This window comes from Papaver somniferum, chromosome 2 (assembly GCF_003573695.1).
Source record: "Papaver somniferum cultivar HN1 chromosome 2, ASM357369v1, whole genome shotgun sequence".
NCBI classification, from domain to species: Eukaryota; Viridiplantae; Streptophyta; class Magnoliopsida; order Ranunculales; family Papaveraceae; genus Papaver; species Papaver somniferum.
Genome location: NC_039359.1, coordinates 210,619,288 through 210,634,739, shown reverse-complemented (window position 1 = coordinate 210,634,739; position 15,452 = coordinate 210,619,288). Strand labels below are relative to the sequence as shown.

The following is a 15,452-nucleotide window of genomic DNA, read 5'->3' as shown; positions in this document are numbered from 1 at the left end:
GCATTCTGCCTTTAACACATGTTGAGCAGTCAAGTGATGTATTTGCTACTATAATGTGGTTAATAGCAGCGCTGCTTGTGTGATGATCAAGTCCCGACGAATTGAACTATTACCGGATGGGATTCGCTTAATCTTGCAACTGTCTTTTCTTTTTTATATCAATACAGAAAATTTTATCAAAAGAGAGAATATACAGTATGAATAAATTTACAAGAGAAAGAAAAGAGAAAACAAGAAGATGAGAATCCCAATCTAAAAGGGCGACAGAGAAGTTTACATGATAAATTTCTTACCCTGCTGCCTTAACTCATGAAAGCATCTGTGCTCTATAGCTTATAAAACCCATGTCAATATCAGCCCTAAAAACATATTTGGGTTCGAAAGTCCGTTTTGTTTCATCTCTTTTACTTCTCGTGGAAGTGATGTTTCTTCTTGTCCTTTAACCTCTCCTTTAACCAAAAAAAAAAAAAAAAAATGAAGCAAAAATCATGCAAAAATTATCTTAGATTGGGATCCCAAATTAGATTAGCATTTCATAGAAAGTAAATGTAGTTGGCAGCAACTGGAATTAATGCTAAAAGTAAATGATCCACCAGAATGAATAAATATAGACTCAAAGAAAACTTAATATAGATTCATTGCAGACACAAGTCTTCAAATTTTAGCGAAATTAAGGAGACAAAACTATCACTTATTTTATAAAGGTGTCTTGATCCAGTCGAGCCCCTCAATACTGGACGTCGACCTATTAGGTTGAATCCAAGTGCAGTTCTCAAACCATCCTTCTGTGTCATGTAAATCCTTTGCAGAATGCTCGCTCCCAAGAGTATGATAACTACATGTTTCAACTGAATAGAACACGATCCCTCCACCGTTGCGATATAATCTAGGGAAAAAGATTTTGTTTTACATGTAACTAACCGGAGCCACTGCCGATACACATGTTGTTTGGCTAATGAATAACACATGCTCTTCCAAACTCTCAACTTTTACCCATTCCATAACAGAGAAACTAAATTGAAAATCCTAATCGGCTTCTCGTCATATTCTAATTTCACTAATAAAAGATCTCCACCACACTCTACTAAAAAACCCGGAGAACTGTCATTAACATATATTTCATGAGGTTCTTTTATTTCATGAGGTTCAACTTTCCAACTGGTATCCTTTGTTGAAAAAACTCCCACGTTTCCATGATGATCGACGCAAAAGAAAGCCCCGTCGAGAAAAATCGCGGTGTCAAGGAATGGCCCGTATGATCCAATAGTAGTAGTATCAAAGTTATGAGAACGCCAATGTGCTTCTCGCCTTCTAATGAAATCGATATAGATTCCATCCTTCCTCTCATCCATAGCAAAAACTACGCAATCTGAAGATGTCGGCAAAAAAGAAAAAGATACGACTGAATAATAATTATCCCTATCCATGTCTGGAAGTTTGACCGTTCTCGTGTAAAGGGATTGTAGAAAAACATGTTATAATTTCTTGTGACTACTGATATACATATTGATTTCATGAGTTGGTTAATGGCAAATACAAAGAACTACAACCCTCGGCAGAAGTTAATAAATACCTTAATAGTAAACACATGTTCAGGTCATGTTTGGACTTAACATTCTAAAAAGACATGTTAATTGTTTTGTCTTTGTCATCTCAATTGTTCATTGACACATGATCGTTTCCAGCTTGATCACCCTTTGCCTGTGAAATATGGGCAATTTGTTCGTTTACGTGAACGTTTGCTTTGAATGTAGCATGATTCATGTGAAGAAGAAGAATAATTGTTTTAAACGTAAGCCAAGATATTTAATTAGTAACCAATAATTATAAGAGGGTTTAGAAATTACAGTATTACACTATAGATAACGCAAACTAATGTAGGATTGAAGAGCCACAATGCTACATGTATAACTGACAGATAATCTCTCAATAAAATTGTTTTCTCACATCTTCCATGCTTTTTGATGGATTTATTTGTATGTTCGGTGCAGCGAGCAACAAAAGAAATATATAGTATCATGGTTGAAAGTCAAGTGCTCTCAAATTTGAGCTAAGACAGCAAGAACCATTTCTTGATGTAATTAAATTTAATGTAATGATAATAGAGCACATGAGAAAGTCATAAGCATATCACAGGAGAGTTTACCTGATTCGGCTTCATTCACACAGATTACCCCAACGGTAATATGGTGTACATAGTGATGAAAAAGGTAGTGTACCTTACCAGATATTTAACAGGTAATCCCATCAGTAATATAACATGATAATCATTTCCACCTTACAAAGAAGTCCAATATGATGCTATCATAGTACTTTCAACGGCAGTAAACAAAAAGGAGGCATGTATCAATGAAGTAATCTTTAGATAGGTAATATAATCATGCATTGAGAAATGAAAATCAGCGGAATGCAAGTTGAGAGTTTTAAGTGGACCTTCCTTTTAGAAAAGTAGACAATAGCTTCATTATCAATGTGCAAATATAGAGCATCTCCGATCCTCGGTACCAGTTCCCCCTAACCATATACCAATGGACCTTCCAAAATATATCTTGTGGATTCGCATCACCCTTTTTATAGAGCTGTTGATTCTCTAAATGAACAGCCATGATCAGATGCACCAGTAAAGTCAGTACGGCGTACATCACTACCCGTTGTGGCGGCTGCATCTATGCCGTAACTGATGCCATAAATATGAGTTATACCTTACATTAGTATTTCCCTAGTGTGCAGCTGGAACACGCATTTGCAAGACATTTTTGATGCTGATCATCTAAATATTTAGATATGAATCCCCCACATGAGGCCCTAGGAAATGGATATGGCATTGGATTGCATAGGCTGTAGTTGATTAAGAAAAGAACTACCTATGTAATGGCATTAACATAGATCAAACAGAATCACCTAACATTTTTGAAAGTCGGTCACATTCCATGCCTAATTTAATCATCCAGCTACCTAATTAGCTTTGCTCAACCTTGCGTCTGTAAAGCATATTATACACATTTAATCGGAAACAAAGATGAGATAAGAAATGGGTTTAGAGCTTTTACGTTAAATGTCATGTTCAAGGACGCCAATCATTCCTTTATCGTGCCGATATTATCTTAAAGTACATGTCACAATGATGGTGTCCGTAAAATATCCGGTTAGTTAGATATAAACAACCAATATAAATTATATAGGTAGACAAAGAATGAAGTAGTTGCCAGAACTACGAATGAGAACGTTCGACCAAAAAGTGGCTTTGAGCCTACTAAGTACTGGCTACACTTAAAATATGTTCTTATTTTCATTTGATACCGGAAGCTCGAATTTTAGGATATATAAGCAGTGCACCAGTCTATATGTGTCTTCTCCTACCTGCAAGACCATGAAATATAGTGCAGGTTAAAAGCTTATAACTAATTGTAAACACAAACACTAAGAAAAGGAGAAGGCAATAAGAATCATCAATCTACCTCGAAGTATGAATCAATAGAGCCCCATTTTGAATTATCTTCACTTTGTGGGACCTTAAATATCTCTCGCACATCCTATGAATAAACCTGTTATTAATTTGAAGAAATTTGATACAAAATCTATTAGAATATCTCGACCTAAACATCAGCCCTCGACCATTCAACAATTTTCCTGTCCCTAAGTTAAATGATCTTGTGATATTGACAAAATTGGAGAGAAAGATGTCTTTAGCTAGCTACAAAAGATAAGTTAAATAAAAAACACCTTAGTACTTCACCTTAGTTATATACACCCTCTTGAATAAAATTTTATAAAGTCAACTAACACAGCTGAACTTTTACAATAGTACTGGGGATAAAAGCAAAAACAGGTTAGCGAAACATTTCCTACAACATAGTTCTATAAAATGATACAAACTCCAATGCGTACCTTTCCAAACAGTAAGCTTATTTTGTACATTCAGTTCACCTCAGCCAAACTGAGCATATCTAGCTAGGTGTATTAAGAGTTTGGTCGACGTTGTTTCTTCTACGGAATATCAACATCCACCTATTTAAAGCAACCTTATTGAATACTAAACAACATGTAATTATCAATCAGCTCATATGCAATACATTACCATACCATTAAGGCATGAAGCTAATTTTCGGAAGCTGTAATATACTAACTCGCATAACTTAAGTCTCGGAGCATTTTTTGTTGCTGAACTTCATAACAGTTGACCATTTGTCAACAGTTGTTGAGTAGTTTGTGCCAGATTTGAGACCCGAAAGAGAACATGAACCCATGATTCACTAAATATTGCAAATTTGTATAAGCAATGATCAGACTCCTCTAAAGATCTAGCTAAATACAAAAAATTCAGTCAAATTTCCGAGAGTTTCAATAACCTCGTTCAATATTCCTCCATCCTCCTTGTACCGAGCATTTTCCGAAACCTCATGAACTGCAGTTAAAATTATTCGCAAAGTGAAAAGTATCAAGAATAAGTTGCTAATAGGAATAGCAACAGCGTAAGTGTACAACATGCTTTTCTCGTGGTGCTCCCACAACAATATGGATGTACCAAAAATACAATATATCTGTCTGGGATATACATATATATATATACTACTGGATCTCGAACGAACATTACAATTGTGATATTTGAAGTTGTAAAGCAACCATGGACGAAGATTGACTATATAACTCATCAATACATTACCATAATATATTAAGGTGCACAAGTTATTATAAACAAAATTTATTGTAGGCACATAAGTCAAGCATCAATACCGAAAATTCACTATTTGCTTCCAAAAAAAGTTAAATGGTGCACGTCAACTGGACATTATCCTTCTCAGCTACATCATGTCCAAGGGTACAGAATGAAATGATCCCTTATCACTTCTTACATGGAAATACATTTATATAATAAAAAGAAGTGGTGTGTGTAGCCTTACAAATCCGACCATCGATTTCGTCATCCCACGATGGAGATTAATCGGTTATATGTTCTATATAGACGTCCGTCCGATTCCTTGGCTTCCTAATAAAAATATGATTCTAAAGATTATTTAACGGCGTCGGATCCTTAGATTTCTTAATTTGACTGCAGCGTCGGATTTCCTAATTTGACTAAGTTTCCGTTAATATAGGCTAACACTAAGTAGATGTATTTATAGAACATAAGAGCCTCATTCTTTAACGATTTCACCAACAAATGGTCTTCTATCTATAGTTCTTCCCCTCCATTAACGACTTTTAATTCTTAACTCCGTCTCTCTATATCATAATAATACTGAGTTATTAATACTAAGTTATTATTATGGATGATTTAAAGGATGGATACGGTGAAATAAAAGAAAACAGAGATGATGATTTAAACAAAAAATTGGTCTAAAGAAGAAAGGAGAAGAAAGAAAACCTAATAAAGGAAGAGGAGTGAATTGGGTAAGAGGTTTTATGTTTAATGCAACCAAATATCTCCTTATTAATACATCTTCACGGAAAACATATGGCTAAGGGTCTGTTTGGCTTATGTTTGGTGGATGACCCTCCATGAAGATTATTCTTGTACACCAGATATACTCTGGTCCATCGAACGTTCAATCATCCAATAAGCATAATGATTTGTAACATAACTTTCTCAAGAAAATTTAAGTTAGCCTCAACTAATCTAAAAGCTATTTTTAAAAAACAAATAAAATAAAAAACATGGTAAAGATTTATGTGCGAGATTTAAGTGTCACAACCCCGACCAACAAAACATTAGGGAATGTTTACGGGCCACGGTCGGGGCTGTAAGTCCCGGCTAATTTGACCTGACCAACAAAATACTATAGTATTCTCAAGGGACCACGGCCTCGGCTAATTTGACCCGATCAACAAAATACTATGGTATCCTCAAGGGACCACGGCCGGGGCTTTAACCCCGGCTAATTTGACACAACCACAAATACTAGGGACGCAAGTCCGAACTAACTTATAAGCTCGATGTTTGACCGTTATAATCTAATTAGTTTTGTGAATGACTAAAAAAGATTTTGGTAGAATACGGACCAGCCGATCAAACAACAAAACGAAAACGAAAAAGGTTGAGTCTCGGCCGTAGGCCGGGGTGATACCTAGTGTGATATAATGCAATTAAAGAGAATATTTAAAAATCATAAAAGTAATTGAGACATTCAAAAAAATTGCACCCTCTTGAACAAAATTCTTTTAAAGCTCAAAAACAACCTGCACGAATGAGTAATCCAATCTAAAAAATAATCGAGGGATTGAGTGAGTCTACTGTACCATGTATACCAAAGTTTATGTTTATGAGGCATTCAAGTTATGGAAAAAAGTAAGTTCAAACATTCACCCTCAAACTTGAACCTTCATTATAGAAACTGGTCACTATGAAAAAAAAGTACCTTCAATATATAACTGCAAAGAGTTGAGTAGAATATAAGCCACTTGCAACCTTTACCTATAATATATTTCTATTGGACTTCATGCTCCTAGTTCCCACACATCTTATTGAGAACAGCCTAGATAAAACAAAAACAGGAGCACGTAAACTATGATGAGAAGATAAATTATATAATGGAAAGCATACTACAGAAGAAGCATAAACAACAGTCAAAGCACATTACCTTACAGTGACCATGGTTGAGATTGGAGAAATCGCTTGTGAACATGAGAAACATTATCAAATACCACTGACGAAAGAACATTTCAACTCAACCACATTAACAAATGGACTCTCCTAACTAAATTTATTACAAAACTAAGGCTTGTGTGCATTGACCTGCTATGTATATTCAAGTAAACCTATTTTCTCTACATGGATATAGTGATGTTTCAGTCTCCTCCTTTGAAATCACTTACCCAACCATAAATCACAAAAATAAGCACCAACCATCAAAAATTATCGCATCTACACCTGCTAAGAGAGAAGAAAATCCGGATTATATCAATTCATTTTTCAGGGATGATAAGAGCATATACAAAAGAAAGAAGAAGAATTTCCTCACTGCAAAGATATGCACAGAAGGTGGAGAGAAAATAAGAACACGTGATAAGAAGACTGGAACTAACAGAAATAATGATTGAAAGGATGAGAAAAAAAAAGAATAGGAATTAGGGTTTTGCAAATAAAATTGCTTTATGTTTCTTTCGATATTAAAGAAAAAGTAAAAGAAGGAAATCCCTTAATAAATCCCTAGGATATTAAAGCCTCTGGAGGTATACAAAGATAAAGAACGAAAACCTACATCATAATCTCTGGTCTCCGCAAAAGTAATATCATGTCGAACGAAAACCTACACCATAATCTCTGGTTTCCACAAAAGTAATATCATGCCGTAAGCGAACTGGAAAAAGAAGATAGGATATTTTAGAGGAAGAAAGTTACGAATATTTTAGAGGAAGAATGTTACGGAGAAGTAGAGACCTTGGGTTGTGAATGCCGAACAAAATGCAAAGATAGGATATTTTAGAGGAAGAAAGTTACGGAAAAATAGAGACCTTGGATTGTGAATGCCGAATAAAATGCAACACTCTTGATTCCTATTGATAGGGGGCCAGGAGTTCTAGAATTCAAGCTTTTGGCCTAACTTTCATTTTGGAGTCGGTATTTCGTACTCAAATTATATATATACAATTAGTAGCCAGCCGCCCCTGTGAAAACGGATTGAAGAGCCTGCTGCCTCGGACAGGTTCATGATGTAATTTTCATTATTGTACATCGGGTTTATGACATCGAAGATAGTATAATTGTGGTCTCTAGAAAACACCAGCCATGGAGATAAATATGATGTCTTCTGCACTTTTGGTATTATCTCTCTATTTCCTTCACACATTGAACGGAAATGCTTATAATCTGATCCGTGGAGATTATTTGCTATCAACCCCAGAACGTCTCCATTGAGATTATTCCATGAACTTGCAACTTCCTCTTCTCCCGCGTTGCAGTTTCCGTTTTGATACTCATCATTAAAAATGGTGGTAGGAGTAGCATTTGTTTTGATATCTTGTACCGTTAAGAGGCTATTTTCTTCATCTTTGCCACTTAACACATTTTCCACTCTTCCATGCACATTAACAGGCATTGTAACCCAGTCCGTGTAAGAAAATTCTTCCCTTGGACACTGCAAAGCAACAGTATTGCCGGTACTTCCAATTTCGAATTTGTACACACTTTGCTCGTCACGCCAGAGCAAGTAATACAAACAACCACTTGATAAACCCAACTCAGCTGCTGAAGAACAAGCTGTGGTATGCTGGCTGCCAACAAATAGAACATGACCTCCAATACTATTCACCTTCTCCCATTCCATTACCGAGAAATTCAACCTCGCCACTTTTATCGAGATGACTTCCCCACTACCTCTACTTTGAATGATGTCAACTCTGAAAAGTTCATCATGAGATTCCACGTAACGAGATTTATCAACATATGCTTTTCCTATTACTGGAAACCCCTCCTTTTTTACATGGAATGACTTTATAGATATATCCAAATCAGTATCCTTAATGAAGTGTTCGATCTCAAGGTGATGCTCATCTACGTGATTAGAATTCGCACACAATAAATATAACTTACCTTTAAAACAAAGGAGAGACTTAGGCCTTCGCAGTGGTATCAAGTCTGCGATATCCGTAGTCAACTTATTTATTCTCCATTGTGTTTCTCCAGGGCGACAAAATAGAAAAGTGTATCCATTAGCCTCTTCATCCCGGTTACAACCAAAAAAATAAAACCACCGAGTCATTATTATTGTTGTGGGAATTAATATTAGGCTCCGTTGGAGGAGGTGATGACAAAACACAATCGTAAAATCCATATTTACCTTTATAAAACTCCAGTAATGTGGGTAACTCAATTGTCTCATTCGTTATCGGGTTCCAAAGAAAACAATCACCATAATTCCGACTGGATGGACTGTAATCAATTTCTCCCTCATCACAGAGAACGATCAACCAACCTTGATGAGAAGGATTTTGATAAAAAGCAGTATTACTCAATTCAGGTATGAATTCTCCAAAACTTTCGTTATTTGGTTTGAAAAAATTAAAGAAAGCGTAATTTGTTATCAGTGTATCTTGATCTTCTTCATCAAGCTTGTCATAACGTTTTAGAAGCCATGGTGCCAGTGTCCTTGGTTCTGGGGCAACACAACCTTCACTTGTCTCCTTCAATGCTGCTGATACGTCTGGCTTTCCACCCATGAGAAAACTCAAAGTAATAATCTATAACAAGAACTTTGCGCAAAGATACGTGTATTATGGAATGAGGAAGAGTTCGAGGAAAAGGAGTACTTCTTTTATAAGGTGGGTGACGTCAATATATAGGGAAGGTTTCTACGAGTGCTGTCCGGTTAATGAAAGGTTATTGAAGGGGTATTCCTGAGATGACTCGGTTTTAATTGGGTAATTAGTTGAGAGAGAGACTGAATGTACTCAAGAATTGGGGGTGCAATACTGTATGTAGGCCAAGGTGGCCCCTAGTTAGCAATTCGGGATTCGGCAAACGTACGGAACGGCAAACGTACGAGTATTGTACGATTTTGTAAAATTCAGATTCGGTCCAAAATTCGGTCAACGAGACGTGATTCGTCATTAATTCGGAACGGCATACTTACGTGTATAATTCGATTTATAAATGTGAGTTCGGCTCTGAAAATTCGGTATCTATATATAACAAATAATTTGTATTTATAAGGTCATAGACCAATTTTTATGCATATGTGTGAGTTATTTAAGGAAAAATAAACTCAATATGATGATATTAATAATATATACAACATTAGTTATCCAAAAGGACGTCGTATGGTGGTTTAGATGATTGGTTAGTGAGTTTGAGATCTCTCTCACCTTCACCTTCAAATCTCTTCAGTCGTTTTTGTTTCATAAAAAATTACAACACGTCTAATATTCGGTCGTGTATGTTCGGAAGGCAGTAAAGCCCAAAAAGTGGAGTCTTTGAAAAGTAAGAGCTAAAGAATTTATGGCGAATTAAGCGGACGTATCATTCGGGATACGTAAAATTCGTGAACGATTCGCGAATAATCCGGGAATGCCACATAATACGCGACTTGGGTTCGGAATTGTAAACGTACGCGAATAAGACGGTAAAATTCATGATACGGAAAAATTCGCGAATGATTCGCGAATCATCCGCGAACTTACTAACTAGGAGGTGGCCTCTCATAGGTCTTAGGGACATAACCCCGGAGCACGCCTGTTCGGGCACGTGTTGGTCAAGGGTCAGCTGAATTCTTTTTTCCGTACATGGTTGAGATTCTTGAGTGAAATTGCTACATTAACAGCTTATTTTGACAGCTGAATGACCTTATAGTGATGTGTCACCAAATGGCGGTATCAGAAACTTTAATTGTCATCCACGTAGTTAATTAATCTCTAGTTTTCTCTTTTGGGTTCCCCTGTTCATCTCTACCCAAAACCGATCAAAGTAAGAGGCCGACATCGATCCAGAAATGGTCGGAAGAGTGATGGGTTTTAGAATTAGCTTTTAGCGTTTTGAAATTTAAGGATGATCATACTTACCATCATGATTGCAGATCTGTTTTTTTTTTTCCTTATGATCGGCTCATTCACCCATTGATTTTCTTTTTTTGTCAGAAGAAATAAAGAAGGTTAATCGCTTATGGTCTTTTCCAATAAAAATATAATTTCCAATCACGGAAGAAGAACAATCTTCCATCTTGCTTGATAATTAAATCTCTGTAAATTATTGTATGTCATATCCGTTTGATATCAGATCTCGTTCCTAAATTGATCAAACTATTTTAAGATTATACCTTATTGGGGATTTTTATTTAGGTTCTTTTTTTTTTTTTTTGCTTGTGCTTGTTTTAACGAGTTTAATGATTATTGACCTGATTCTTTGGTTCTTTTGTTTTTGTTTTTTTTTTAAGGATAGGACTTCGTCTAAATCGAAGTATAATTGCAACAAAAGTATAAGTTTTGAATTTGCATATGACAATGTTAGTTGTATTGAGTTTTAGTTTTTTTTTTCTCCTATTGATTGTTTAGTTTTTAACTTATTGTTGTAGCCGAAACCTGAAAATGAAGAATGGTGTGGATAAGAAGGGAAAATCCTTGATTGATAATGCATACTTGAACATATTTCCCAGATAACCCGTTCTCTGAAACTATTGTCAAACACTGGAAAGCAAATGAGGCAGATGCTGTCGAAACAGGTAGGATTGAGATTATCTTTATGAGTTATGCTCGTGTCATATTTCATTGATATCACATAACCAACAAACTATTGGAACTTGTGGATGTATTATTGATATGAAAAAGATGAAACAGTGGCACTTTGTTCATATCTTTTTTTCCTTTCTAAAAACTTTTTGAAAAAGCTTAGAGATTATTTAATCATGAAAATCACTAAGTATTCTTTTTGAATGGCATGACAAGTTTAGATGAATGTTTTTGCTACATTTCATTTCTAACTCCTCTTTTTGTGTCCTTGCGGCAAAAGAATGGACGAACCTATATGCCAGTCATATCATATACACTACAAAAACAGGTATATTGGTGAGGGTTCTTAAACCATCACAAATAGAAAACAAGCGTCATAAATAGGAAAAACGCCGTCACAAATAAACATTTGCGACGCAAGACAAGCCGTCGTGATTAGTGGCGTCGGTTTTTCTTTTCTTTGTGGCGGTTTGGTCAACCGTCACTAATATTTTTTCTTTCTGCGACGCTTGTTTGGCCGTCACCAATTGTACTACCACTACCGGCTAATTTTTTCCCGGCAAAGATCAACGGAAACCGGTCGCCGGATTTGAGATTTTAAGAATCCTCAAAAATCTTATAGTTTTTCAGAACATAAACTTACACCATTTCATATATATCAAATAAGAAACTAAAATTTAATAATAGAAACTTACATTCATAACAAAGTTTTCCATTGAAACTTACATATATGCATGTAATATGCATGTGTTTACTGTTTTTGAAACAGAAATTTGGGCAACAGAACAACACCCAGAGAGTTCAAAAAGGTAGTAACTAAGCTTAAAAACATCTAAAGTGCCTGTATAAAGTTTGGGACAAACTTTAAACACACCTGATGGCATGAAAACAAAAAAAAAGGCACCAGCTGCAAAAGCTTCCACATCACCAACACAACAGCTTCCACAAGACCAGCTGCTCCTAATAGGTGATCGATCATGGACTTGGGAAACCCCAGATCCATCTAAGGCCTTCTCTATACAAAGAACGTCACCTTTTCCTGATTGTACATTGTGAGAAACCACAGTCATCAGCAAAATGCATCAATCAAGGCGAGCATGCATCTATGTTTGGTCTAGACATGAGCATTGGACATGTTTCTCAAGGCAATGTAATACATGCTAGCTATGACCAAGACGTCGACTTCCTTACAGAACTAGTAAAATTCTCTGTTGCAACTTTCTTACCTTCTGGATGAGGCTCGGTCATATGATAAGCATCAGAAGTAAATATTTCGCCAAGAAACTCATCATTATTTGTAAAGTTTAGCAGCTACACATGAGCTGCGAGAACAACGACTGCATCATTTATAAATCTTCCTTACAAGCATTAAGAAAACAAACTTTAAGATAAAGATGTGATCATTCGGACCACTATCAATAACCTTTCCACTACCCCCTTTAACAGCAGTTTTATTTCCAAGGAGAACTGAGTAAAAGTTGTGAGCAGTAACACCGCGCCCTACATAATCCTGCAACAATAAGATCCCCAAATTAGTAAAATGTCAGCTTAAAAATATTATACTGAAAGAAACATGCTAAACATGAATGATGGAAGGAAAAAAGAAACAAACCTTTGGCACTCCAGCATAAACGTCTTCACCTTTAGGGTGGTTAATAATGACACCAGGCCTAGAGTTTTCTCATTGAGCGCGATGTCATCATACATGAAAACGACAGTAATTTCCTTTTTTACTCCACCTCTTTCCAGGACCTGATAAGCATGACAGACGTTGGCCCACACATTTTCAACATTCACGTGATAAGTACCAAGTCAGTGATATATGAGCTCAAGATATCCTATTAAAAACTACGATTATATCCAAAATTGCAGCCACTTAAGACCCAACCACCATGCAAGCTACAAGATATCAAATCCGTTATACAAAAGCATTCACCCCCATAAATTTTCTTAAACAAGGAAAATCAAATGGAAGAAGAACCCATGGCATGTTTTACACACCTAGTTTTATCCAGTTCATTCATGACCTCTTTCGAGATCCCACCATCAGCCAGAGCTTTCTTCCCAGCACTAAGTATATAGAGCATGAACTTGTCAGCCCTTCTAGGGAGTTTTGGTGCAACCCATCCTTCCGTCGAGAAAGACAAGATTTCTCCAGCACTTCTCTATACATTACAAATAAAATAAACCAACAAGTAAGCCTCAAGCAATATATAAACATGAAACTTAGTGTGTAAAGGACCGAATCAAATAGGACTCACAATTGGAAAACTGGAACAGTCAAAACCTTCGATATCACTTATGCCACTGAACCCAAATGCAATCACTAACCGTAACTCCTAACAACAAACCCATCACTAATTGATCAATCTATAAATCAATTTCCCACAAAAACAGAGTTAATTAAATAAACCCTAAAGTCAACTTACCTTTCTGTTGAGTTTGAATCAACAGACGGATCGACACCATGACCATCAACTATCCCTGATTCCATTCCGTTTCTCTAAATCTCAGATTCGTAAATTTTATCTCCATTATCGATTCTCATTGAAACGTTAATCTTATCTGTAAAAACATCATATTTTTCTTAGAACACTCTCCCTAACTCAACACAGTTCTGCGTTCAATCAACTATGGCTCCATCAACAACTCTCTCCCTCAACACATCAGTATTAATTTGCTATGAATCCTCTCTTAATTCAATCTATTGAAATTGAAAAGGACAGAGAAGAGGAAAGAGGAACAGAAGAGAAGGAGAAAAAATGGAAGTGAAATAAAACGAGAACTGTTTCAGCAGATAAGGTTGAGAAAAAAACAAAAAAACTAGTAACAAGTTGGGAGAATTAAAAAAATGCGCGTGTGGGAAAATGCATTTCATAAAATATCCATGCTTTTTTTATATTTATTTAATGCCCATGCCGTTAACAATTCATCCAGATCCGTCTGTCCATTTCTAATGTGAACTGCCGTGCTTACCCTTGCCGTTAGCGTATCCCAAAATGAATCCAATAAACTTCTCGTTCACATCGATCTCTTCTTGTTATTGTTCTCGGGCTTTAAGCAAGAAGGTTATTATTGGGGCGTCACATTTTATTAGAGGGGCGTAAGTAATATCAAAAACCATTATCTCAAATAATTTTGTAATGACTAAACAACTTTTATTTAGTTAATTTTAATTTAATTTAATTAGATAAAATTTAATTAACGAATTTTGTTGTATACTTGGTGAATTCTAGGACAAAGTTTTTGTGGGAAGAAAAACTGGCCGTAAAATAAACTTCTACGGTTGGAAAAAATCCAAATCTAGACGTAAAATCACTTCTACGGTTGGAAATATTCCAAACCTGGACGTAAAATCAGATTCTACGGTTGGAATTAAAAGAAACCTGGACGTAAAATGAGCTTCTAGGGTTGGAACTAATCCAAACCTGGACGTAAAACTACATGCAAATAAAATTCTACGGTTGGAATCAATCCAAACCTGGACGTAAAATCACTTCTACGGTTGGAAATAATCCAAACCTGGACGTAAAATCACTTCTACGGTTGGAACTAAAAGAAAATTGGGCGTAAAATCGGATTCTACGGTTGGAATTAAAAGAAATCTGGATGTAAAATGAGCTTCTACGGTTGGAATTAATCCAAACCTGGACGTAAAATTACGTGCAAATAAAATTCTAAGGTTGGAATTAATCCAAACCTGGACGTAAAAGCACTTCTAATTAAAGGGTAATCTAGACATTATGTATATGTGTTAATCGAGAGTACAATGCAACTTGAGATTCAAATCTATCCACTTAGGAAAAGAGATATTCCAGGCTTCCAAAATGATTAATGCATGTATCGTCTTCTTTCCTGGCTGATCAATACATTCAGTGCGACCAAAAGATGTTAAATTATTATTTTTGATTGCCTTCTAGGTTCTCTAACGTGGTTAGGGCCGGTGGCATAAAATTGCCATATACATGTTCATGTTTAGATGCATTTCAGTATGATAATTTAGAATAATAATATGCTAATCCCGATGATTTTGAAGCTATTAACCAGGTTGTTGCATTTGTCCATCATCAGCTAACTTGTCTTCTGTCGTTTCTCTCCTGTCTAAGATTAATTGTTCTTTCTTTCCGTCTTTCCTATAACTTAGATTTACACTTATGTCATTCATTGTACACGTCAGGTAGGTGCTACATGGTGTTCTTTTCTGATGATTTCAGTATACCCAGTTTTTCAGTCGGTCCTAAAAATACATTGGGTAGCTCTTTTACACGGTCGCATAATATAAACTGGGTACTGAT

The 15,452-nt window shown here is 35.9% G+C and overlaps 1 long non-coding RNA gene across 2 annotated transcripts; it reads right to left on the bottom strand.

Moving 5' to 3' along the window:
- Positions 1–11,839: 11,839 nt before the first annotated feature.
- Positions 11,840–13,902, bottom strand: LOC113354493. Of its 2 annotated transcripts, XR_003361916.1 has the most exons (7): positions 13,587–13,902; positions 13,419–13,496; positions 13,159–13,322; positions 12,770–12,909; positions 12,581–12,667; positions 12,384–12,479; positions 11,840–12,196 (listed from the first exon to the last, which is right to left on the bottom strand). It is a non-coding gene; the product is annotated as an uncharacterized LOC113354493 (long non-coding RNA). The 2 variants fall into 2 exon arrangements; XR_003361915.1 differs by having other exon boundaries at positions 12,384–12,667.
- Positions 13,903–15,452: the final 1,550 nt, after the last annotated feature.